This window comes from Halyomorpha halys, unplaced genomic scaffold (assembly GCF_000696795.3).
Source record: "Halyomorpha halys isolate HHAL.00 unplaced genomic scaffold, Hhal_1.1 Scaffold43.1, whole genome shotgun sequence".
In the NCBI taxonomy this organism is placed as follows: domain Eukaryota; kingdom Metazoa; phylum Arthropoda; class Insecta; order Hemiptera; family Pentatomidae; genus Halyomorpha; species Halyomorpha halys.
In genome coordinates, this window is record NW_027106553.1 from 31,686 (window position 1) to 52,331 (window position 20,646).

Below are 20,646 nucleotides of genomic sequence, written 5' to 3' on the forward strand. Positions count from 1 at the left end.
CTCTTATTATATCGTCACAATATTCACTCAGCAAGGCAAAGGTCTAGTATACAAAGTACACACTCTTATTATATCGTCACCAAATTTCGCTCAGCAAGGCCAAACTCCAGTATACAAAGTAGACACTGTTATTTTATCGTCACAATATTGACTCAGCAAGGCTAAGCTCTAGTATACAAAGTACACACTTTTATTATATCGTCACAATATTCACTCAGTAAGGCAAAGCTTTAGTATACAAAGTAGATAAAGCTCTTAATTACCCAGTTTTCAAGTTTTCCACTTGGGTGTTAAAAATAACTTTGGTGAGTTATGTTCTTTTTAGTCTTATACATGAAGATATAGTCTTATATATTAAGAAACAGTATTTCCTACGCATGGGATGTGGTCTCAATTGCAATCTATGTAGACGAGTTTCACATGTGCAGATATTGAATGAGTGGGTCCATTTGACCCCACCTGACATGGAATAATTGGCAAGGTCCGGAATGATATGCCTTCTATAGCTACAGCCTTCCACTTCGTTTCCACTAATTTCCATATATTTATGTACATGTATAAAAACCTTTTTGAGAGTTTTGACTCAATTTTTTTATAACAGAACACATATTTGAAAGAAAAGTACATTATTCTCCTTCTAGATTCTCAATTTCGGTATTAATTTTCATTTTTATAAAAGGTATTAGTGAAGTATATCTATTGCATTTCAAAAGCTGATATTTCAATAATGGATCAAAGAAAAGTAAAACTTTTTTAATGAAATTTACCTTCCCACCCTACTCTACGGAAGTGAGAGCTGGGTCGTTCTCGACAGATTGAGGAACAGAATTACCGCCTCAGAAATGAAATACTTCAGAACAGTAGCCGGCCGAACACGAAGGGAACACTTCAGGAATACCAGAATAAGAGAGGAGCTAGGAATTCTAGAGAAGAGGCAGTTGAAGTAGTTTGGATATATATGCCGAATGGATGAAGACCTAATTCTTCGAAGCTAAACCAACTGGCAAAAGACCAAGAGGAAGGCCAAGGATGTCGTGGAAGGAAAATGTGGCTAGACTGGGCAATAGACTTTAATTTTTAAATTAATTTATCAATTGATGGACCTAAAAATATGCACTATTATGCCTTCATTCAGAAATTATAAATGCTGTAATATTATTTGATAAGATGGAGAATAATAATTTCCCTATTAGAAGAATGTTTTTCTTAGCAACAGTCAAAGGGTGCTCTATGAGCAAACCAAACAGAGAGGGGTCGATTTAATTTGCTATTATACGAGTAATGGAAGCCCTTTCAGTGACACTCATTAAAATTCACCTGCCGCTCTTCGATAGCGAACCATCGATAGTTCTCAATGTGATCCGATAAGAACCATCGATAGCGAACCATCGATAGTTCTCAATGTGATCCATCGATAGTTCTCAATGTGATCCGATAAGAATAAAACTGATGTGACTTTAATGACTCTGATGATAGATATCGAGTCGTCCATTATTTTGCGCTCAATGAAGTCAATAAGCAAATAGTGAAATTGGGTTAGCACTTGTCACTCCTCAATTGTACTATTATAGTCTGTACTGTGTAAAGTAATGTCACCAATTGTAGTATTATAGTTTGTAGTGTGTTAAGTAATGTCACCAATCAGGAGAAATTATTTTAATTTGCATCTAACAAGACGGAAAACTTCTAAACAATTGTAAACAAAATATGGTGCAATATGTGAATATTTCTTTATTTACTTCTATCAGAAGTGTAAAAATAATTAAATAAAATATTTTAAAAATAGTTGATCAGCTAAAGTTGAGTTAGTTTTAATTTAATTTAAATTGAAAAAACAAAAAAATTCTCTCTGAATTAGTGGCATATCTGTCTTCATTTTACAGTTTAACAAATAAATTCCTCAGGCAGCTCCTGTCACTGTGAGGCGCACATTTCAAACTATAATTTTTTTTCTCTCTTGCAACAAAATTTCTTATTTTAGGGTTTCTAGAGTTCCAGTAACGAATATCATCTCAATTTCCTGCCAAGAATACAACAGCTTAATAATATATATAACAGCTTAACAATATACAGCAGATTAACAATATATAACAGCTTAACAATATATAACAGCTTAACAATATATAACAGCGTAACAATGCACAACAGCTTAACAATTTACAACAGCTTACTAATATATAACAGCTAAACAATATGTAACAGCTTAACAATATATAACAGCGTAACAATGCACAACAGCTTAACAATTTACAACAGCTTACTAATATATAACAGCTAAACAATATGTAACAGCTTAACAATAAGAACAGCTTAACAATATATAGCAGTTTACCAATAAACAACACATAATTGGAACTGCATACCCTCCCCTTTTAGTCTCTCAACTTCTTCCTTCTTCTTTTACTGGCACAACAGGCGCATAAGGCTGCCCTTGACCTGCTCAACAGCCGCCAATCATCTTTCTCTATCTTCTGTAAGGGTAACTGGGATTCTCAGTTGTCGTAGATCCCACCTCACAGGATCCCTCCATCGCCCTTCGGCCTACCACGTTGCCGCACACCATCCGGAACGTAACTGTACAGTTGATAGCCACTCTTTCCTCGCTCATCCCCTAACATGACCAAGCCATTTAGACCTCTGTATCCTTATGTACAAGGAGATGCCACATTCCTTATAGAGCCCAAAAAGTTCACCATTTTCCTTCTTCGCCAATTACCATGCTCGCATATGGGCCCTAAGATTCTTCTCAGAATTACTCTATCAAACCTGTCTAGCAGGTTAATGCTTTCATTCCTTAGTGTCCAAGTTTCTCCATCGTATGTGACGATTGGCCTTATCAACGTTTTGTACAGGGTGAACTCGGTGGTATGACTAACAAGTTTGCTTTTGATTAACCTAAGAATGGAGAAATAAGCTCTATTTCCAGTAGCTATTCCGCTTCTAACTTCTTCTTCATCCTGGTTGTCATTGATAATAGAGCTAAGGTAAGAAAAACTTCTTACCACTTGGAAATTATAGGAGCCCATTACAAGGCGACTCTCCCTCTTGTCCAGAGGCTTCTTACCCAACAGCATAATCTTGGTTTTTTCCCCAGTAATATGCAGGCCCATCCTTTTTGCTTCGACATCCATCGCAGTCCTAATGCTCTGCAGGGATCTACCGATGATGACGACGTCGTCTGCATAGGCCAGAACTTGGGTCATCTTTGCGAATACTGTTCCTTCCTGATTTATTCCTGCTCTATTTATGATTGCTTGTAGAGCGATATTAAACAGGAGAGGAGCTATTGGGTCACCCTGTCTCAGGCCACATTCCACTTCAAAAGGCTCTGATAATCCACAGGATTTTACTTAGTAGGTTGTGCTCACTATTGTGCATTTTACTAATCGGGTGAGTTTATTGGGAAGCCCCAGTTCATCCATAGCCACTATGAGCTCACTCCTTACGGTTGTTTCATAGGCAGCTCGAAAAGCAAGTTGTCTGCTGATGTTCCTGCATCTTCTCAGAAATTTGCCTCAGGGCGAAGATTTGATCAATAGTAGATCTATTGGGCCGGAACCCACCTTGATAATCACCCAGTTTCCGTTCAACATACGGAAGGAGCCTATTATACAGGGATATGGAAAAACATTTACGTGCAATGTTAAGCAAACTAATCCCTCGATAGTCGCTGCATATCGTTGAATCCTCCATCTTCTTGTATATAGGCACTACTGCCGCCTCATTCCACTCATTAGGTATGGTTTCCTCTTCCCATATCTGAGCTATCAGGTCCTGTAGTTCCCTGACAACTTCGTGATGCCCTGCTTTAAACAATTCTGCTTGGAGTCCATCATTACCAGGTGATTTATTATTTTTAAGTTTAGACAAGATGACTTTGATGTCCTCTATATTGGGAGGAATGGCTTCGAAATCTTCATCATTAGTACCCGCTGGTGATCGTACACGGTCTTCCAGACAATTCTCTGCTCCTCTCGGGTTCAATAAACTCTTGAAATATTGCCACCACCTTTCTTGCACTTCTTCTTCTAGCATTAGTATGTTGCCATGGTCGTCTTTGATTAGGTTGGCTCTCCTGATCGGTCCGCACTTGATGTTATTCACCATTTTGTAGAACTTGCGGGACCCATTTCTACTTCTTGAATTTTCTATTCCTTAATATGTTTCCTTAATGCTTCCCTCTTCTAGCTTCTTACTAATTTCTTCGCGTGTATCCTGGCATCTCTGTACTCCTTGTAACTGAGCTGTGTCTTTCCACTAATCCACCTTAATCTTTTTTCATTCCGCTTCTTGATTGCCTGTACACATTAATCGTCAAACCAATAGTTACGAGAATGTCTTGTTTTTTCTCCAAACACTTCTTTAGCAGTCTGGGCCAATCCTACCTTGATACTCCTCCACTTGTTTTCACTTGCCATAGCTTCACCAACTGTTCCGCTTATGACTATCTGATAAAACCTCTCAGAAAACTTAGTTAGCATTTCTTTTGTCTCTAGGCCTTCTGTGTTCCACTGCTCGTATCGGATTTGTTGTTTCTTTGCAGTACATTTTACTCTTTGGTGGAGTTTCATCATAATGAAGTTAAAGTTTTGGAGGATACCAGTACGCGATCAATTTGATTTGCTGTGGTGCCATCCGGAGAGTGCCATATTTCTTTATGGACATTTTTATGAGGGAACATTGTGCTCATAAATGCCATAGATTTCGATGTTGTAAAGATTACCATTCTGTACCCATTGTCATTAGTTCTACTGTGTAAGCTATGATTAACTCCTAAGGTGGGTCTCAGCTGTTTTTCCAACCTGTGCATTAAAGTCTCCCAACACGATTTTCATATCGTAACTGGGACAAGTACTATATGCTTCTTCCATTTGCTCATAAAAAATATCATTCTCCTCTTCATCCTCTTCTGTAGAGCCATGAACACAAATCAAACTAATGTTCCGGAAATGGCCTCTAATCTATATAGCGTAATTCTCTTTATATCACCTTTTCCAATCCATTTCATCTCCCGTATTGCCAAGATGTCCAAAGAGGACTTCTGTGACAAATCAGTAAGCTCTTTAGGAGCTCCAGCTTTGTATAAAGTACCTACTTTCCAGTTTCCTATTTTATATATCCGTTTCCGAGGTCCATGCCGTTGCCGTGAATCAATCATACATCCGAGGCTACGTTGAGTTTTCGTAACAATATGGTTTTTACAATTCATAGGAAGTCGGCCCATGAATTAGCCTTTCTCCTTTCTCCAGGCCTGGGACTGGCAATGGCCTTAGCGTAGCTATTTCCATTGGGGGAGTTTTAGTCTCTCAACTACTGTTTATAATTTTCAGCATTAGTAAAGAATAAAATTCTTTCATAATTTATATTGATAAACTATTTCCATCTGTTTTCAATAAAAAAATGCCAATTATTCCAAATAACAAAAATTAAAGGTTTTACTTTCACTTTTAATAAAGTCTAAGATTTTTTACTAATCGATCATTTAAGCATTATGATCTATTTCAACGAGGATGAGATTCAGATATTTAAAGTTGAGCATTCACTTGATTGAGCACTCATGTGCCCAAGCTAAAGCTATTTTGGTGAAAACCCTGAAGAAATGTAAAATAAATTTTCTAAAGTGAATCTTCCGGTCGGTCGATTTTAACAAAACCCTGCAGCAACGCCTCAAACATACACATGCATAACCTGCAGCAACGTCTCAAACATACACATGCATAACCTGCAGCAACGCCTCAAACATACACATGTATAACCTGCTGCAAGGCCTCAGACATACACATCCATTACCTGTTGCAACGCCTCAGACATACACATGTATTACCTATTGCAACGCCTCAGATATACACATGCATTACCTGTTGCAACGATTCAGACATGCATAACCTGTTGCAACGCCTCATGCATACACAAGCATAATATATGTTGTTATTTTTTCAGTTTCCTAATTGTTCGTGTTTGAACTCGGTTAGTCTCACACAGAGACCATTGCGAGACTTGACAATTTGGCCTATGGATATCTCTAAACTATTTCCGTCAGAAATTCTAAATTTGACACGACTACAATACTTACACTTACTGTATATTCCATATATAGTATATAAATATATATTCCATAGATATTTACGTGAATGTAAACATTTAAGCACTGAAACGTCCTCCTATCTTTTGAAAACTAGCACCTTGATTCATTATAATTTATTTCAATAGTTTTGAGGCAGTGAGCTAAGGCATCACCTTAGTAACCTCCACCTGATAATATCTGATATAGGAGGGATTATCCTAAAGTTAACCAACCCCTTTCAAGCAGAGAGGGAAGGTTGATTTTATCATTCCGTCAGACAACCACAAAATGAAAGTAAACCTGGTAAACGTAAGGCTGGATTCGAACCGGCACAGCTACAGGCTGCTATGATGACATCTTAACTCCCCCCCCCCCTACAACGACCTCAGAAGTAATAAATATACAATTGATAAATTAATGAACTGTGCACGCCCTTATCTTTAATCAACTCTGTCTAAAAAATATATACACTGTGGAAATAACAGAGTTTTAATCCTAAGGATGGAATATACTAAATATATGAATAAACTGATGGGATAGAATATACTTAATATATTAATAAATTGATGGAATAGAATACACTTAAAAGACACGTTTTCGTTTCTATTTTGCTTAATAATCTAATTAATTTAATTCAATTCTTTTCGACAAGACAGCAGTAAAAGAAATTACAAAAGTCTTTGCCGATAGCTCTAATAGATGAAAATAAAGACTAATTGAAGGTAATTTTCTCCAAGCGAATGATAATAAAATGATTTCGCTTCGAAGGCCACAACTTATTATGAAGAGCGATGTTGAGGAAGCGGGAGCTCGGAGCAAGAACATTGTTTGAGCTCTCTCAAGGCTCCTATTGATTAGTTTTTTGTACTTCTTAATTAGTGACTAGCAGTTTATTTTGTTTTATTCATTATCGAAGGCTACTCAATTAGGATTAGGACTTAATCTTATGAGCAACAGTGCATGAGCTTATCCAAAGTGGGCATATTGTTCACCTTTTTTTTACAAAAAAGACTTGAATGGACAAAACATACGACATTATTAGTCTTTGACTTGTGAATAAGGCGGGCAAACACGAGCGCTGTCGGTGACAGATATGAGAAATACTGCACTAACTTTTCTTGTCATTTATGTTTACGTGGTTTGATGAATTCATTGTTTTCTTTCTCAAGCTGTCATTTGTTGTCTCTTGAGATATTAAAAAAATATTGCAACAGCTATTTCCATTTTGGTTCTAATTGACTGGACTGTAAACGAGGCCAGGCTAGTTACGGTGGCCTGGACAGCTGCTTAACCCGACGAGGAAGTGCACTGCAAGTTAGGGAGGAAATGACGACAGGAAGAGCCACCTGCAGCGAAGCGAAAAGGAAATAGAGTGACCACTGGGGATCATGAGAGCTTTGGGGTCCCTTCTGCGAAAAGGAAATGTTAGACTTGCCACTGGGGATCTTGAAAGCTTTGGGGTCCCTCCGGAGAAGGGAATATTAGACTGACCACTGGGGATCATGAGAGCTTGACTTTGGACAAAATTCAATAAATAAGAAGCAAATGCAAACGGTACCTAAACAACTTAGCACTTTATTAATGCACTCAAATCAAGTGTTCTCAATGTGAGTACCTAGACATCAGTTAGCACTCATATTTGTTCTTAAATTTTTTTTTTGTGTTTCATGTATTTAATGGTAGCCAACCTTATTTCTCTTTAGAAATGATTTTATTTGTGAAAGACAAAATCTTGTACAAATTCATAACACAATATACAATTATAAAACAAAACCTGAGTCTAGTGCTTCATTACAAAAACAATAAACAAAAGATAAAACAAGTTCTCTACAACAAAATATTAAAAAACAGATTGGATAATACACAGCTATTAACATAATATTCATTGCTCCATTATATTTAACTTAAAATAATGAGAATTCTTTTAAATTAACGAAAGATATTAATTGGCTTCGAAAAATATTTACATAATAGAATTTATATATCACATACAAAATTAAACTTATTACATATTGCTACAATATAAATATATAGTCTGTTCAATTTGGCTTCACTATCAATGTTTAATATGTTTTCAATGTTTTGTAAGTCGCAAGATACGGATATGGGTGGCTTTAAGATATATTGTCTATTTTCTTAAAGGTTACAAACTATTATTGAAATATTTTTTGCAGAATGGAGTTCGTTTGCCTTGAAAGTGATGGTTTTGCTACCGTGGTGTAGTTTGAGATGCTCCGGGTTTCCTACTCTTAGTTGGCTGATGCACCTTATTTTTTTTTAATCTAACCTATATGTTAAATATGCTTCAGGTTTGAGTGGGTTAAAACTGCAAATTGATCGGTATATGGGGTTAATATTTGAATTCAATGCTCTATTGATGTCATTTGAGAAGTTGTGGTTCAAGAACATCGCCTTTATGCCTCAATATTCCGTTTTCATATGAACTATTGAGCTCATTTCTACATCCATATTGGTGGGCTATCATATTGACTTGTGAGACCCAGTTGTATTCTACGTCAGTCCTTAGTCTGTTGAAACATGAGAAATTTCGAAAGCATCCAGATATCTAAGGCTCCAAACTTTGGATGCATATAGGAGAACTGAGGAGACCATTGAGTCATATAATGCCATCTTTGTTTCGAAGAGTCACTCTTTCCTCTTCTCAGGGTTTCCAAAACTTTAGCGGTAGCAGTGGATGACTTTTGTATAAAATGTACAGAAGCCTTTTTTGATTTACCTGTGGATGCAAAAGGTACTCCTAAATATCTATATGTTTTTGTATACTCCAACTTTGTGTCGTGCCAATAAAAAGGTTTGAGATGTTTTAACTTGGGTGATTTATGGAATACAAAGACTTTTGAATTTTGCACGTTTAAGCTTAGAGAGTTATTACTTGTAAGGATTATGTCACCTGCTAGCAATGACATTAATGCCTCGTGACTAAGGTCAAAGCTAACTCCTGTGCCTCCGTTATCCTGGAAAAGCTGAATAATATCAGACAAGAAGAGGATGAAGAGTGCTGGACCGAGGCTTTCCCCTTGTAGCAACCCAACAGTTACGTCTATTTCTTCGCTTAGTTGACCATTTATTGAATTTGGGTGGTAGCATTGTCATACAAGCTCTTCATGATTCTAATAATTTAACCACTAAGGCCAAGTGCAAAAAGCTTTTCCCACAAAAAGGTTGTGGTTAACGGAATCAAAGGCCTTCTTCAGATCAATAAACACCGCTTCTAGATAATTTCCTTTTGTCTTGAAATTTATTCCTATGAGTGCATTATGGAGAAAAATATGATGAATGCAGCCTCTCTTGCTTCTAAATCCTGCCTGCTCTTCAGGGATAATATTTTCAGAGTCAGCCCATAACATAAGTCTTCATGCAAGGATATTAGTAAATAATTTTGCCATAGAATTTATTAAGGATGTCCCACGGTAATTATCTGTATATTTTCTGTCACCTTTCTTAAATAACAAATGAAGGTTTGATTTCGAGCAAGGAAGAGGTGGTTCATTACAAGGTTAAATAAATTTAGTAAATAATGTTCTCTGGCGTAAGGTTTTTAAATGTCTCGTAGATAATATGATCAAGTCCTGTGGATTTTTTGTTTTTGGATGGACGCACTCACACTTCTAGGGAAATGTCACTATCTAAAAGCGGATGAGTCACTGAGAAAAAATTAATATCTTGGAAATATTTATAATCATTTTGTTTTTTATAGAACCTGCTCCATTCCATCAACTCTATCTCGTTTTTATTGCTTTTATACGATTGTAATGATTTTATTGTTGTCCCAAATTGTTTGCTGTTTCTAACCTCTTGTAGGTTTTTAACATGCAGATTATAAATGCCTCTTTCTTGAGGTGTATTAGCTGTCTGTATAATTTCCTAGCTTCGATAAATTCGTTGAACAATTCATATAAAGTGTGGAATTTAACCATTGCTCTTTATGTTTTTTTTAAAGATTCTTTTGGTATTTCTACAATCCCCATCAAACCATGGTTGTTTAGATAGAAATTTTGGATTATTAGATGATTCAATAGTGATCATTAGTCCAGTTTCTGACATACTTTCATGCATACTTTGAGTAAATATAATGAGTTTGCATCTTGAGAATAACAGTATATTTTACCAGAGCTAGATAAATATACTTTAACGTCGTTGGTTTTATTTTCATCTCATTTGACGCGTCTGTTGATAGTGCAAGCCATGTTATTTGACGAATAATTATATTGGAGAAAACCAAATTTTTGTGATGAAGGTATTTTTTACGAGGCTATACAGGCCAAATGGTCTAGGGAGTTGGACATGAGTGTTACCTCCATATCATTTAAAATATCGAGGGTTTTGTCATTTATCGACAATAGGTCTATTGCGCTTCGCCCTGAATTTGATATAAATGTATCTTTACCTGGTTTGTCCGGAGGTGAAGTCCATTACATAATATGAGACCTAATGATTCCATAGTTTCCACCAAGAGTTTCCCTCGCTTGTTGACTTGAATGTGCTAGCTTGTTCTTGAGGCGAAAAGATTTGAGTTGACCAGTATTTCATCGTCTAAAGAGTTTAAATTACCTACGTGTGCATTGTCCTAGTTCCCATTTAAAATTAAGCGGGCGGTAGGATAATTGATAAAAATATTACATATTAATTCTCTCAACTCTTCAAGACAATTATCAATATCACATGAAGGGGGAAAGTAGATGTTCCCGAAAACTATTAGGATATTTTCTGTTTTCATGCTATTAAATATCCAATAACGATTTTTAAATAAGAATGAGGACATGACTGAGTTATGGATAAAGGTTAGCAGACCTCCACTAGCACGACCAGTTTGATTTAGTTTTATTCCATTACTATTATATCGTGTGTAATCGTGTAACCATGATGGAAGTGCAAAATTATCTACAAAACATAACACTGAATTCCTTTTAATAACTTCGCATTCATTCCTGGTAAATTTAAATAAACTTTTAAATCCATTTATATTGCAAAAGATCTGTATATTTCGCTTTAATGCACATACAATAATGATTTTGTTCTTGTTTTGCAGATGTTGGAAATTTATATTTTATGAAATACTGTTCGTTTAATTACGGTTTTCGAATCAACATCGAATAGCTCGAATAGTGTAATTTCTGAGCGTTCGAGCCCATTCATGACTTTATCGATGACTTTAGCCGTTTTAGATATCTCTCAGCATAAAAATGCATTTTAGCCATTCTTTAAAATATGACTCTAGAGAAAAGTGTGAAACCCTTAAGGAAAATATTTTAAAACATTATGTTCAGAAATGTTCCCTCTACCTTATGGATTTAAAAAAAAAATGTGATAATAGATTTTAAGGGATTACATTGGATTGTGGACATGAATATTTTTGAATATAGGTGATTCATTCGGCGAGCCAAAAATTATAACTTTGTGGCTCAAAGATCGACTATCACAAGATGGAATTACATAATTCATTTTTATTTACTGTAGGTTGGTATTTAAGAGTGATTAATAACTATGTACAGAATTCATTTCCATTTACCGTGAGTTGATATTTAAGAGTGACAAATAGTTATGTACATACTTAGGGTCGTGACGGCCGTGCGAGTTGGGACGCAGGTTCCAGTGCGCTCGGTTCGGATCGTTGTGGGTTCGATTCCCACCTGGGGCAGTTAACATTCATTTTTCGGCTGTTGTGGGCCATAGGTAATAGTGATGAATGATCTCATACATACTAAAATAAAATAAATAAATGAATGAAAAAAAAATCTCTTAAAATATATACAAACAGAAGAATAAACAAAATGAACATTATCACACTATGTGTATGAAAAAAATAAATAAATAAAATAATATAATCTCTAGTCACATTTACACTTTTATATACAATATTTACACAATCTACCTGAGGATCCCTGAGCCCACTCTATCCCCCACGTGTGAGGGGTAGAGCAGAGCTTCATAAGATCCCAGCGCATCCCTCTCGCCGCATCACTGGTATTTTACTACTATCTAACTTAGTTATTCAGTACTATCTAAGTTAGTTAATTATTACTATCTAAGTTAGTTATTCAGTACTATCTAAGTTAGTTACTTATTACTATCTAAGGTTTTGTACAAAGAATCACATGAGAGCTGTGAAGAAACTTCAGAAAGAGTTTCAAAGCCTGGCGCAGAAAAAAGATATGCCAAAAGTCAAATCTAATAGGACACAAATACAAAACATATACTGATTTCCTTAAGCCACAGTTTTTATTGTTTTCACAAATAACAGTACATGCATATAACAACATAAATCATGCTTTTTTTTATTAACTTTTCCACTTCTATAAATGAAAAACGGTATATGGCGACCTCTCTTAGTTGTATTATGTATTTTCCAAACCTATTTGGAAAATATATAGATAATGATGGCTGGATCGGCCGAAATGTTTGACATGTAATATGTTTTAATAAAAAAGGTTGAGACTATTTGCATAATTTTTGGTATTATTAATAAAACTACCAGCCTGAAACAAGATAATATAAAGTAAATAATGTAATATAATATAAAGTTAGCAATATAATATACTATAAAGTAAATAATATGTGCAAATGTAAATAAATAAATAAGATATGAAGTTGTGAAGGAAAATGGCGACGGGAGTGTCCCCTTCTCAACTTTCGCTGCCAAGGGGGACCTACTGAACTACTTTCTTCTCTCCCATTCCGTTCTCTTCATCGGCCTCTCTCAATTCTCTCCCATCAACTCAGTCTTTCTTATTTCTTCTATAGCATTCTAGAGTATGGAAGGAGTTTCTCCAATAATAGGAGAAATGATCGCCATTACGCTCTGGCCAATATCTCTGTCTCTATTATGAAGAGACGGATAGGCAAGATTTCGAAAAGGCAAGTGAGGGAATAATACTTTCTCACATCTTCCCCATAGAGGATACCAAAATAGCTCCCATCTTTATTAAAGAACATTTTTACAGTACGTTATGACAATTAGAATTCCATTCATAAAACTAAATATTACACCATACTATTAGAATTCTATTCATAAAACTAAATATTGCACCATACTATTAGAATTCTATTTATAAAACTAAATATTGCAGCATTCTATTGCCGGTCTGTTTAAAATTAGAAAACGCAATAAATAATAATAGAAAATGTTTCCATATTTTAATAAAAAATCAAAGCAACCCATAAAAAATAAATTAATACTCTCCTAATGAGTACTAAGGCATATTATTAATGTTCCATAATAATAATAATACAACTTACCAACTTAAAAAAATACAAATATTCTAAAACAAATACTCCCACCTCACAATTGTTAAAACTAATCATATTAACTTTTATGGGACTATTTAAATTTTTTATTACATTTTAATAAATTTATTCTTGTTTAAAAAAGGTTAAACAAAATTTTGGTACGGTAGTTTCCAAAATTTAGTGTGGGATTAAAAAATTATGTAAAATGTTTGCATTTTTTCAAGAATATAATAAACCTTCGTGGAAACTTTAGGTTTTTAATTCTAAAAAACTTTAAATTAGAATTATCTTATTTGTTTTCTAGTATTATTTTCTCCTTTGAGTGCATCTTATTTGTTTCCGTTTATTTTCTCCTTTGAGTGCATCTTATTTGTTTCCGTTTATTTTTTCCTTTGAGTGCATCTTATTTGTTTCCGTTTATTTTCTCCTTTGAGTGCATCTTATTAGTTTCCGTTTATTTTCTCCTTTGACTGCATCTTATTTGTTTCCGTTTATTTTCTCCTTTGAGTGCACCTTATGTTTTTTCATTCCAGGGGCTTTAAGATGTCAGATTTTCCATTTGAGGCCAAGATCTTGCTGATGACCAAAACTCCTCATTATCAAGGTGACCGTGGTAATGATGAAGGTGATGCTGCTCTACATGTCCTGCCCAAAGGATGTCCCTCTGTACGATATAAACCATCTTTCTTCGGGTTCCTCAACAATCAACTCAGTGCTGAATAAACAGCCATAATTTCGAAATGTTCTTCAGCATTCCAAACAATTCAGCTATTTCCTCACCATTTTCTGACTTATACTATTTTCCTCTTTATACCATTTAATTAGTATTATAAACATTATAATATTATTTTTATTAATACAATCTTGACCCGACGTGAAATTTAGCTGGCACTCAAAGCATAAGTGCATTCAACATTGACTGGAAACCGATTCTTGAAATTATTATGTGAAGAGGGTTATTGCTCCAGTGAGCTTTTATTATTATTTAGTAGTTATATTATTTTTATTTCCACTTAAATATGGTATATACAGTAAGAGGAAGTTTTGTTACTGTGAAAAATTTCGTATTCGAGTTCTTAAACTAAAAATTCAAAAAATATGTGCCCAAATAAGCAAGAACGCAAGTATCAATTTAAGCTCAAAAACGAATAAAAATCAAAACTCAAATGAAATATTTAAGGAAGGTAGGTATATGCCTGGGGTTTTACGGCATTTTCCATAAAACTATAAAACCAACACCAATTACTAAGAACCAGTTACCGAGTACCAAGTACCAATACCTATTACCAAGAGCCAAGTACCAATAACAATTACCGAGTACCAAGTACCAAGTACCGTTACCAACACCAATTCCTAAGAACCAATTACCAAGAACCAAGTTCCAATACCAATTACCATTTTATTTTTCATTTTACATTTATTTTATTTTATTTTCTCTTTCGATTTGAGCTTATGCTCGGTGAAACAATGTATAGTTAAGTGATGTATAATATCAGGCAGGTCATATACTCGTTGAAATATTTCCATCTTTGGATATAAACTCCTTTGAAATATCTATAATAATATATATTTAGAAATATATATTATAGAAATATTTATAATAATAATATTAATTTCAAATATCAATTTTGTTTATTTAAAATAATTAAGCATTTCTTAATGATTATCTCTCATTTCTGTTAAAAATAAAAAATGGATTATTAATTATAAAAGAATTGGATAATACACTAAAAGAGAAATATTTTCTCACGTTGTGAGCCATTGTACGGGATTTAGAGTAGTATCATACAATAACATTAGAGAGCCAAATATATTAGAAAAATTAATATCTAGTATGTAAAGTCGTACAGGATAATAGACAATGTTGACAGAAACAAACAAATAAAATGAATTTATGAATAAATAATTTGACAATTCGATGGTTCTTATAACGTTATTGACCATTGATCTTTTTATTTGTTTTCAAAAGACAGTTAATGGTTTATTTTCCGTAAATTGGTGTACTTATGTGAAAAAAAATCGGCGATGACCGATGTTTTTAAAAATGAGATCAAACTGTAAAAACAGATGAGAGATTCCAAAATATTTGTTTTTGGCGATCAGTTACTAACATTGGAGCATTTGTGATGGGCGATTTATCAACATTATACTTCAAACAAGGAGTCTAGGTAAAACTATTAATTTGAAAATTTACTTTTTTATATAAATGAATAATACAAATGTTTTCGTCAAATGTATAACTGAGTGTGTGGTTGTGCGCGTGTGGGTGCGTGCGTGTAATTTTGTAGTATATTTTACTGTCGATTTCTCGGGATGGCAGTTTAGACGTTTGTTTTACTGGCTAACACGTTCGTGTGGGTATCCATTCATTAATAGGAGAACCATTCAAGCAACTACTGATTTTATGTGTATAAGTGATTTATAGTTAATTTTCTTACCCAGTTTTATAAATTCTTAGCGATATTAATTTTATATCTTCACGGACATTGGATACTGAATGTATCTTTGTACCCCTTTCTGTTTCCCCGTTCAATTTTCTAATCAAAAGAACATCTAAAAATGTTATTTCCTATTGGCTTCATATTTTAACCTGAAGCAGAATTTTCGGAGTTCACTTAAAACCATTTATTTTTCTTTATTGTTAGTTGGTGTCACGGTTATTAAGTTATCAACTAATTTGTATAGAAATGGGTAATGATATGGGATTTGGTGCATAACTGATTCTAATAAATCTTATAAATAAATAAATATCTCCAAAATTTTGGAATAGGGTTTGAAAATTATATCAACAGTTTTAAATAAAAAAACATTAACATTCGATATTATCCAATTGAATAATACCTTATAATTCCAGTACCTTATTATACCAGCACGTTATTATATCAGCACGTTATTAAGCCAGTATCTTATAATTCGAGTACCTTATTATACCAGTACCTTATTATACCAGTACCTTATTATGGCAGTGCCTCATAGTACATAAAATTGTACAACTATATGGTTCGAGGTTCAACCTTGGGTCACATGATTTTCGGACATCAATAATTTTAAAATATTTTGATTTGTTTTTTTTTCTATCTATTGTATGAGCAGTGACTATTTCTAACCAGTAGGGCTTTGACATCCGGAAATGATGCGGCCCGATTTCGCATCCCTTGGCACAAAGTTATACCATTTTACGATTCATAACTTCGAAATCAATATTGCTTTTTTGCGAAATGACTTCTGTATCAATGCAATTTAATCATACACTAGTGGTGAAATGCAGTTGTTGAACATGGTTGTTACTGGATGATTTAGGTAGATATGATTGTTAAACATATTTTGTGCAAACTGATGGAAGAATTGAGGAGTGAGGCTTAGGCAGAAAAAAGTGATTAGATTTTTCTCTTTTTGATTGCAGTGGAAAAAAGGCATGAAGGTTGTACAATTGGTTTTGCTTCGCGTCCTCCTCCAAATCAAGGCCGCGCCAGTTTGGATTACCAACCCATTCTCCAACATATATTAATAAAAAAATTTTTTGTATTTGTACATACAAATATATTGTTCTAAAATAAGCATACAGATAAAAATAGAGATGGTCTCAGTTTTTTTACAATTCGAACCTCAACATCATTTTTTTAAATATTTTGTATTATCCATTATTTAGTATTGCCAACAATAAGAACTGGTTATGTATTTTGTATTATCCATTATTTAGTACTGCCAACAATAAGAACTAGTTATATATTTTGTATTGTCCATTATTTAGTACTGCCAACAATAAGAACTAGTTATGTATTTGTATTGTCCATTATTCAGTACTGCCAACAATAAGAACTAGTTATATATTTTGAATTGTCCATTATTTAGTATTGCCAAAAATATGAACTAGTTATGTATTTTGTATTATCCATTATTTAGTACTGCCAACAATAAGAACTAGTTATATATTTTGAATTGTCCATTATTTAGTATTGCCAACAATAAGAATTAGTTATTTATTTCGAATAAAAAAATTAAAGGTAGTTTGGGGGAAGATTTTTAAATTGCCTGAAGGTTTTTAATCATTCGGCCCGAAAAAGAATGAGTTAATCGGAGAATTTCTATGAGTTAACACCAAATCGTGGAAACTGTAATCTAAATCCGGAGAATATCAGCCATGAGACAAGCGGTGAATAAGTTGGACTCAGGAACGAACGAATCCCTAAACAGTTAATAAGCAATGATGGGGTAGCGTGTTGAGGCAGCCATTGTGTTGTACATATCGGCACCGAACCTTCGGGTTTGCTAAGCTTTCATTACAACATGGTTCACCAATCAGCAGAATTGTTTTCCGTTTTCTAATTATTTCACCGCTGCCGCTCTGTTTAGAGTTTCGTCGAATGCTGGTCGTTGGTTAAATAATCTTGAGAGCTCTTACGTAAATCAGGAAGAAATGATATTTAACTCTAAATAATATAATGGGGCAGTTGTCTAGACTGGAACGATCATGAAAAAAACTTTCTTTGAAGAAGGCGCAAAGCATCGATAAGTACGTTACCTAACTTAATCATCCATTATATCGTTATTCACATAAAATTTTCCAACGGGGGGGGGGGGGTTAGAATAATAAGAGCGGTTGTTATAGAACGAGGTGCGGTTAAAAGACCTCCCCCTCCTCCTCCCTCCCCATGATTTTTCTTCAAGCGGCCAGTGTAAGAAATAAAGCATCCTTTTGCGGATAAGATTCAATATTTTACGAATAGTATGAGCTAAGTGGCCAGTGAGGAAACAGCATTTCATTAAATTGTGCTCAATTGAGAAAAAAGTTTATTAAATTTAGTTTTTTAAGTAAATATTTCTTTTCGTATTATTCTAGAAATGCTCGATTTAATAATAGAAATATTAATTTGATTTTGAAAATTCTAAAATTAAAAAAAAAAAAAAATAAAATAAAAAATGCCATTTGAATTACAAAAATATCTGGTGCGGACCGTCTGGTAACTATCACTTTACACTCTACTTTGAGATGAAATTAATCTTTGTACATTTTAAAACAGCTATTTCTTCAGTATTCAGCATGACAATCCCCTTACTATATATTTCGTATAGGTAAATGAATGTAAATTTTTTTCATTGGATCTTGACCATTACTTATCGAATGACATGTTATTAAGTTCATTAAGTAAGTTATTACGGTATCGTCAGCAATAAATATTGTGAAAATTAATTTTTATAGAGATCCTTGATAACTTTAGCATTCCTAACCACAGTCAGAGTAAAATAGAGTAAATAGAGTAAAATAGAGTAAATAGAGCCTATAGGCGCTTATTGTGGTCCATCCGTTTGTAGCCAACGGATCAGCCCATATTTATTTTTGAGGGCTTAATTACTCGACTTGATACCGCGAATGTTCCCAGACATTATGAGGGAGTTTACTTTAATTCGAACGATATCACATCTCCAAATTAATAAAGTTCATTACAGCAGGATTTGGATATTATATAAACAATTTTGGATATTATCAATTTTTAGTACAGGATTTTGCACATCTTAAGAGTTTTTACTGCTTAGGTTTTTTTTTGATAATTTTCAGAGTAGGAAAGTCCAGTTTCTATTAGTAATATGAATTTTAAAGACAGAATAAACTTGGAAGAAATGGTAAGAAGAAATAATAGGTTAGGGGGAGAGGAGAAGGTGGAGGGAGGGCAGTAGGACACACTGTTAGCTCGTACGGTACTCCTTATGTCCTCTGTCCTCTGTCAGCCCCATCCTATATCTCTCCAGCAGGACCTTCCCATTGTCTTCAACTATAAATAACCAAAGAGCTATCAGCTTATTATATGGAAATTAAGAAATGTAGGGAAGCATGGTAAAAAGCGAAAAAGTAAATAGAAAGAGAAAAAGAAGGAATAATATATAGTATAATAAAAATAGCTAGAAAATTAACTTTAGCTAGAAATGAGTGTAAATTAAAGTAATCTTATGAAAATATGTTTGAACATTAACTTAAGCTAGAAATGAGTGTAAATTCAATTCAAGCTTCAATTCTAGCTTCAATAGAGTTCTATATGTTCCCGGGTACTGTTGTGAATCAATTTTTTTTTTTTTTTTTTAATAACTAAAAATCATTATTTTGGTAAATATGGTGAAAACTACTACTTTTGTCAATAATTTACTCATATGAATGTGTAAGTAACCAAAGACCACAGGCAAGCAGGGCTAGTGAGATGAGGATGAAGGGCTTGAAGAAAAACAAGATGCCAACATCTCATTCCACAGTGAACTTGAATCATCACTAAATGATTGATCATTTTCTTAATTAAAATTACATTACAGCCTTCAACAAGACATAATTAGCCTATTCATTAGTCATCATTTACTTAGCACTAAGGAAACTCATAATATTTTGAATAATTCTTATATTCATTTGAGTTTTACTCTACAAAAATTAGAGGCTTCATTTTTAGTTATAATGGTTAATTAATTTTCTCTCTTTAATATACAAGTCCACAAGAAGCAATAGCAGTCCGTTAATTAATTATGATATCTCCATAGATAGCGGTTATCAAAATAAAAACGAAAGTCATAAAACACATGTTTCACCGTTTACGAGTAAACTAAAACCATTAAGAGGAAGGATCAGTTGCCTACGCGTCATATTAACATTACGCAGGGATCGAACCGGAACGGCTGCGTGCACGCACTGCTGGGTGCGCTCCATAACAGCCCTCTTTGGCATAAGAATCCGTCCGCATTCCACTACCGCGTATCTCTTTGGCTCAAACCTCTATTAGTTAAGGCAGCCCTTCTTCATGTCTTATAATTCAGATCTAAAACAGTTTAATTGTCAGTAGATAGTAGCTTAAAGATGCACAAATTATATTCATAAACAAAACAAAGAACTGATTAAAAAGATTAAAGAGCAGGTCATAACCAAAGCCCCGACTTTTACGCAATTACACATAACGTTTGCATGCATTGAAAGGTACAGAACCAAAATATGGGTGGACCCATGATACGTATGTACCGTATTATACAGTCCACATTGGCTCCTTACCCATCCCAATACATTGCTTTAACTAGAGTCTAGAGCTTATCCTTCATCAAGTTACATATACTATAATGTATTACTTTATTTTCATAAATTCTCAATATCAATAACAAGGAATTAATCTGAGAAAAACTTAAAAAAGTATACTAATAAATTAGCACGTCTCAAATTACTACTTCAATCTTTAAAAAGTATATTAATAAATTAGTACATCTCAAATTACTACTTAAATCTTTAAAAAAGTATATTAATAAATTAGTACATCTCAAATTACCACTTAAATTTTTAAAAAAGTATACTAATAAATTAGTACATCTCA

General features: G+C 33.9%; 1 long non-coding RNA gene across 1 annotated transcript in view; it reads right to left on the minus strand.

Moving 5' to 3' along the window:
- Positions 1-20,646, minus strand: part of LOC136795177 (uncharacterized) — a 29,038-nt gene that overhangs the window by 4,699 nt on the left and 3,693 nt on the right. The window contains exon 2 of the long non-coding RNA XR_010842744.1: positions 19,928-20,106. This is a non-coding gene — a long non-coding RNA (uncharacterized lncRNA). The remainder of the gene's footprint in view (positions 1-19,927; positions 20,107-20,646) is intronic.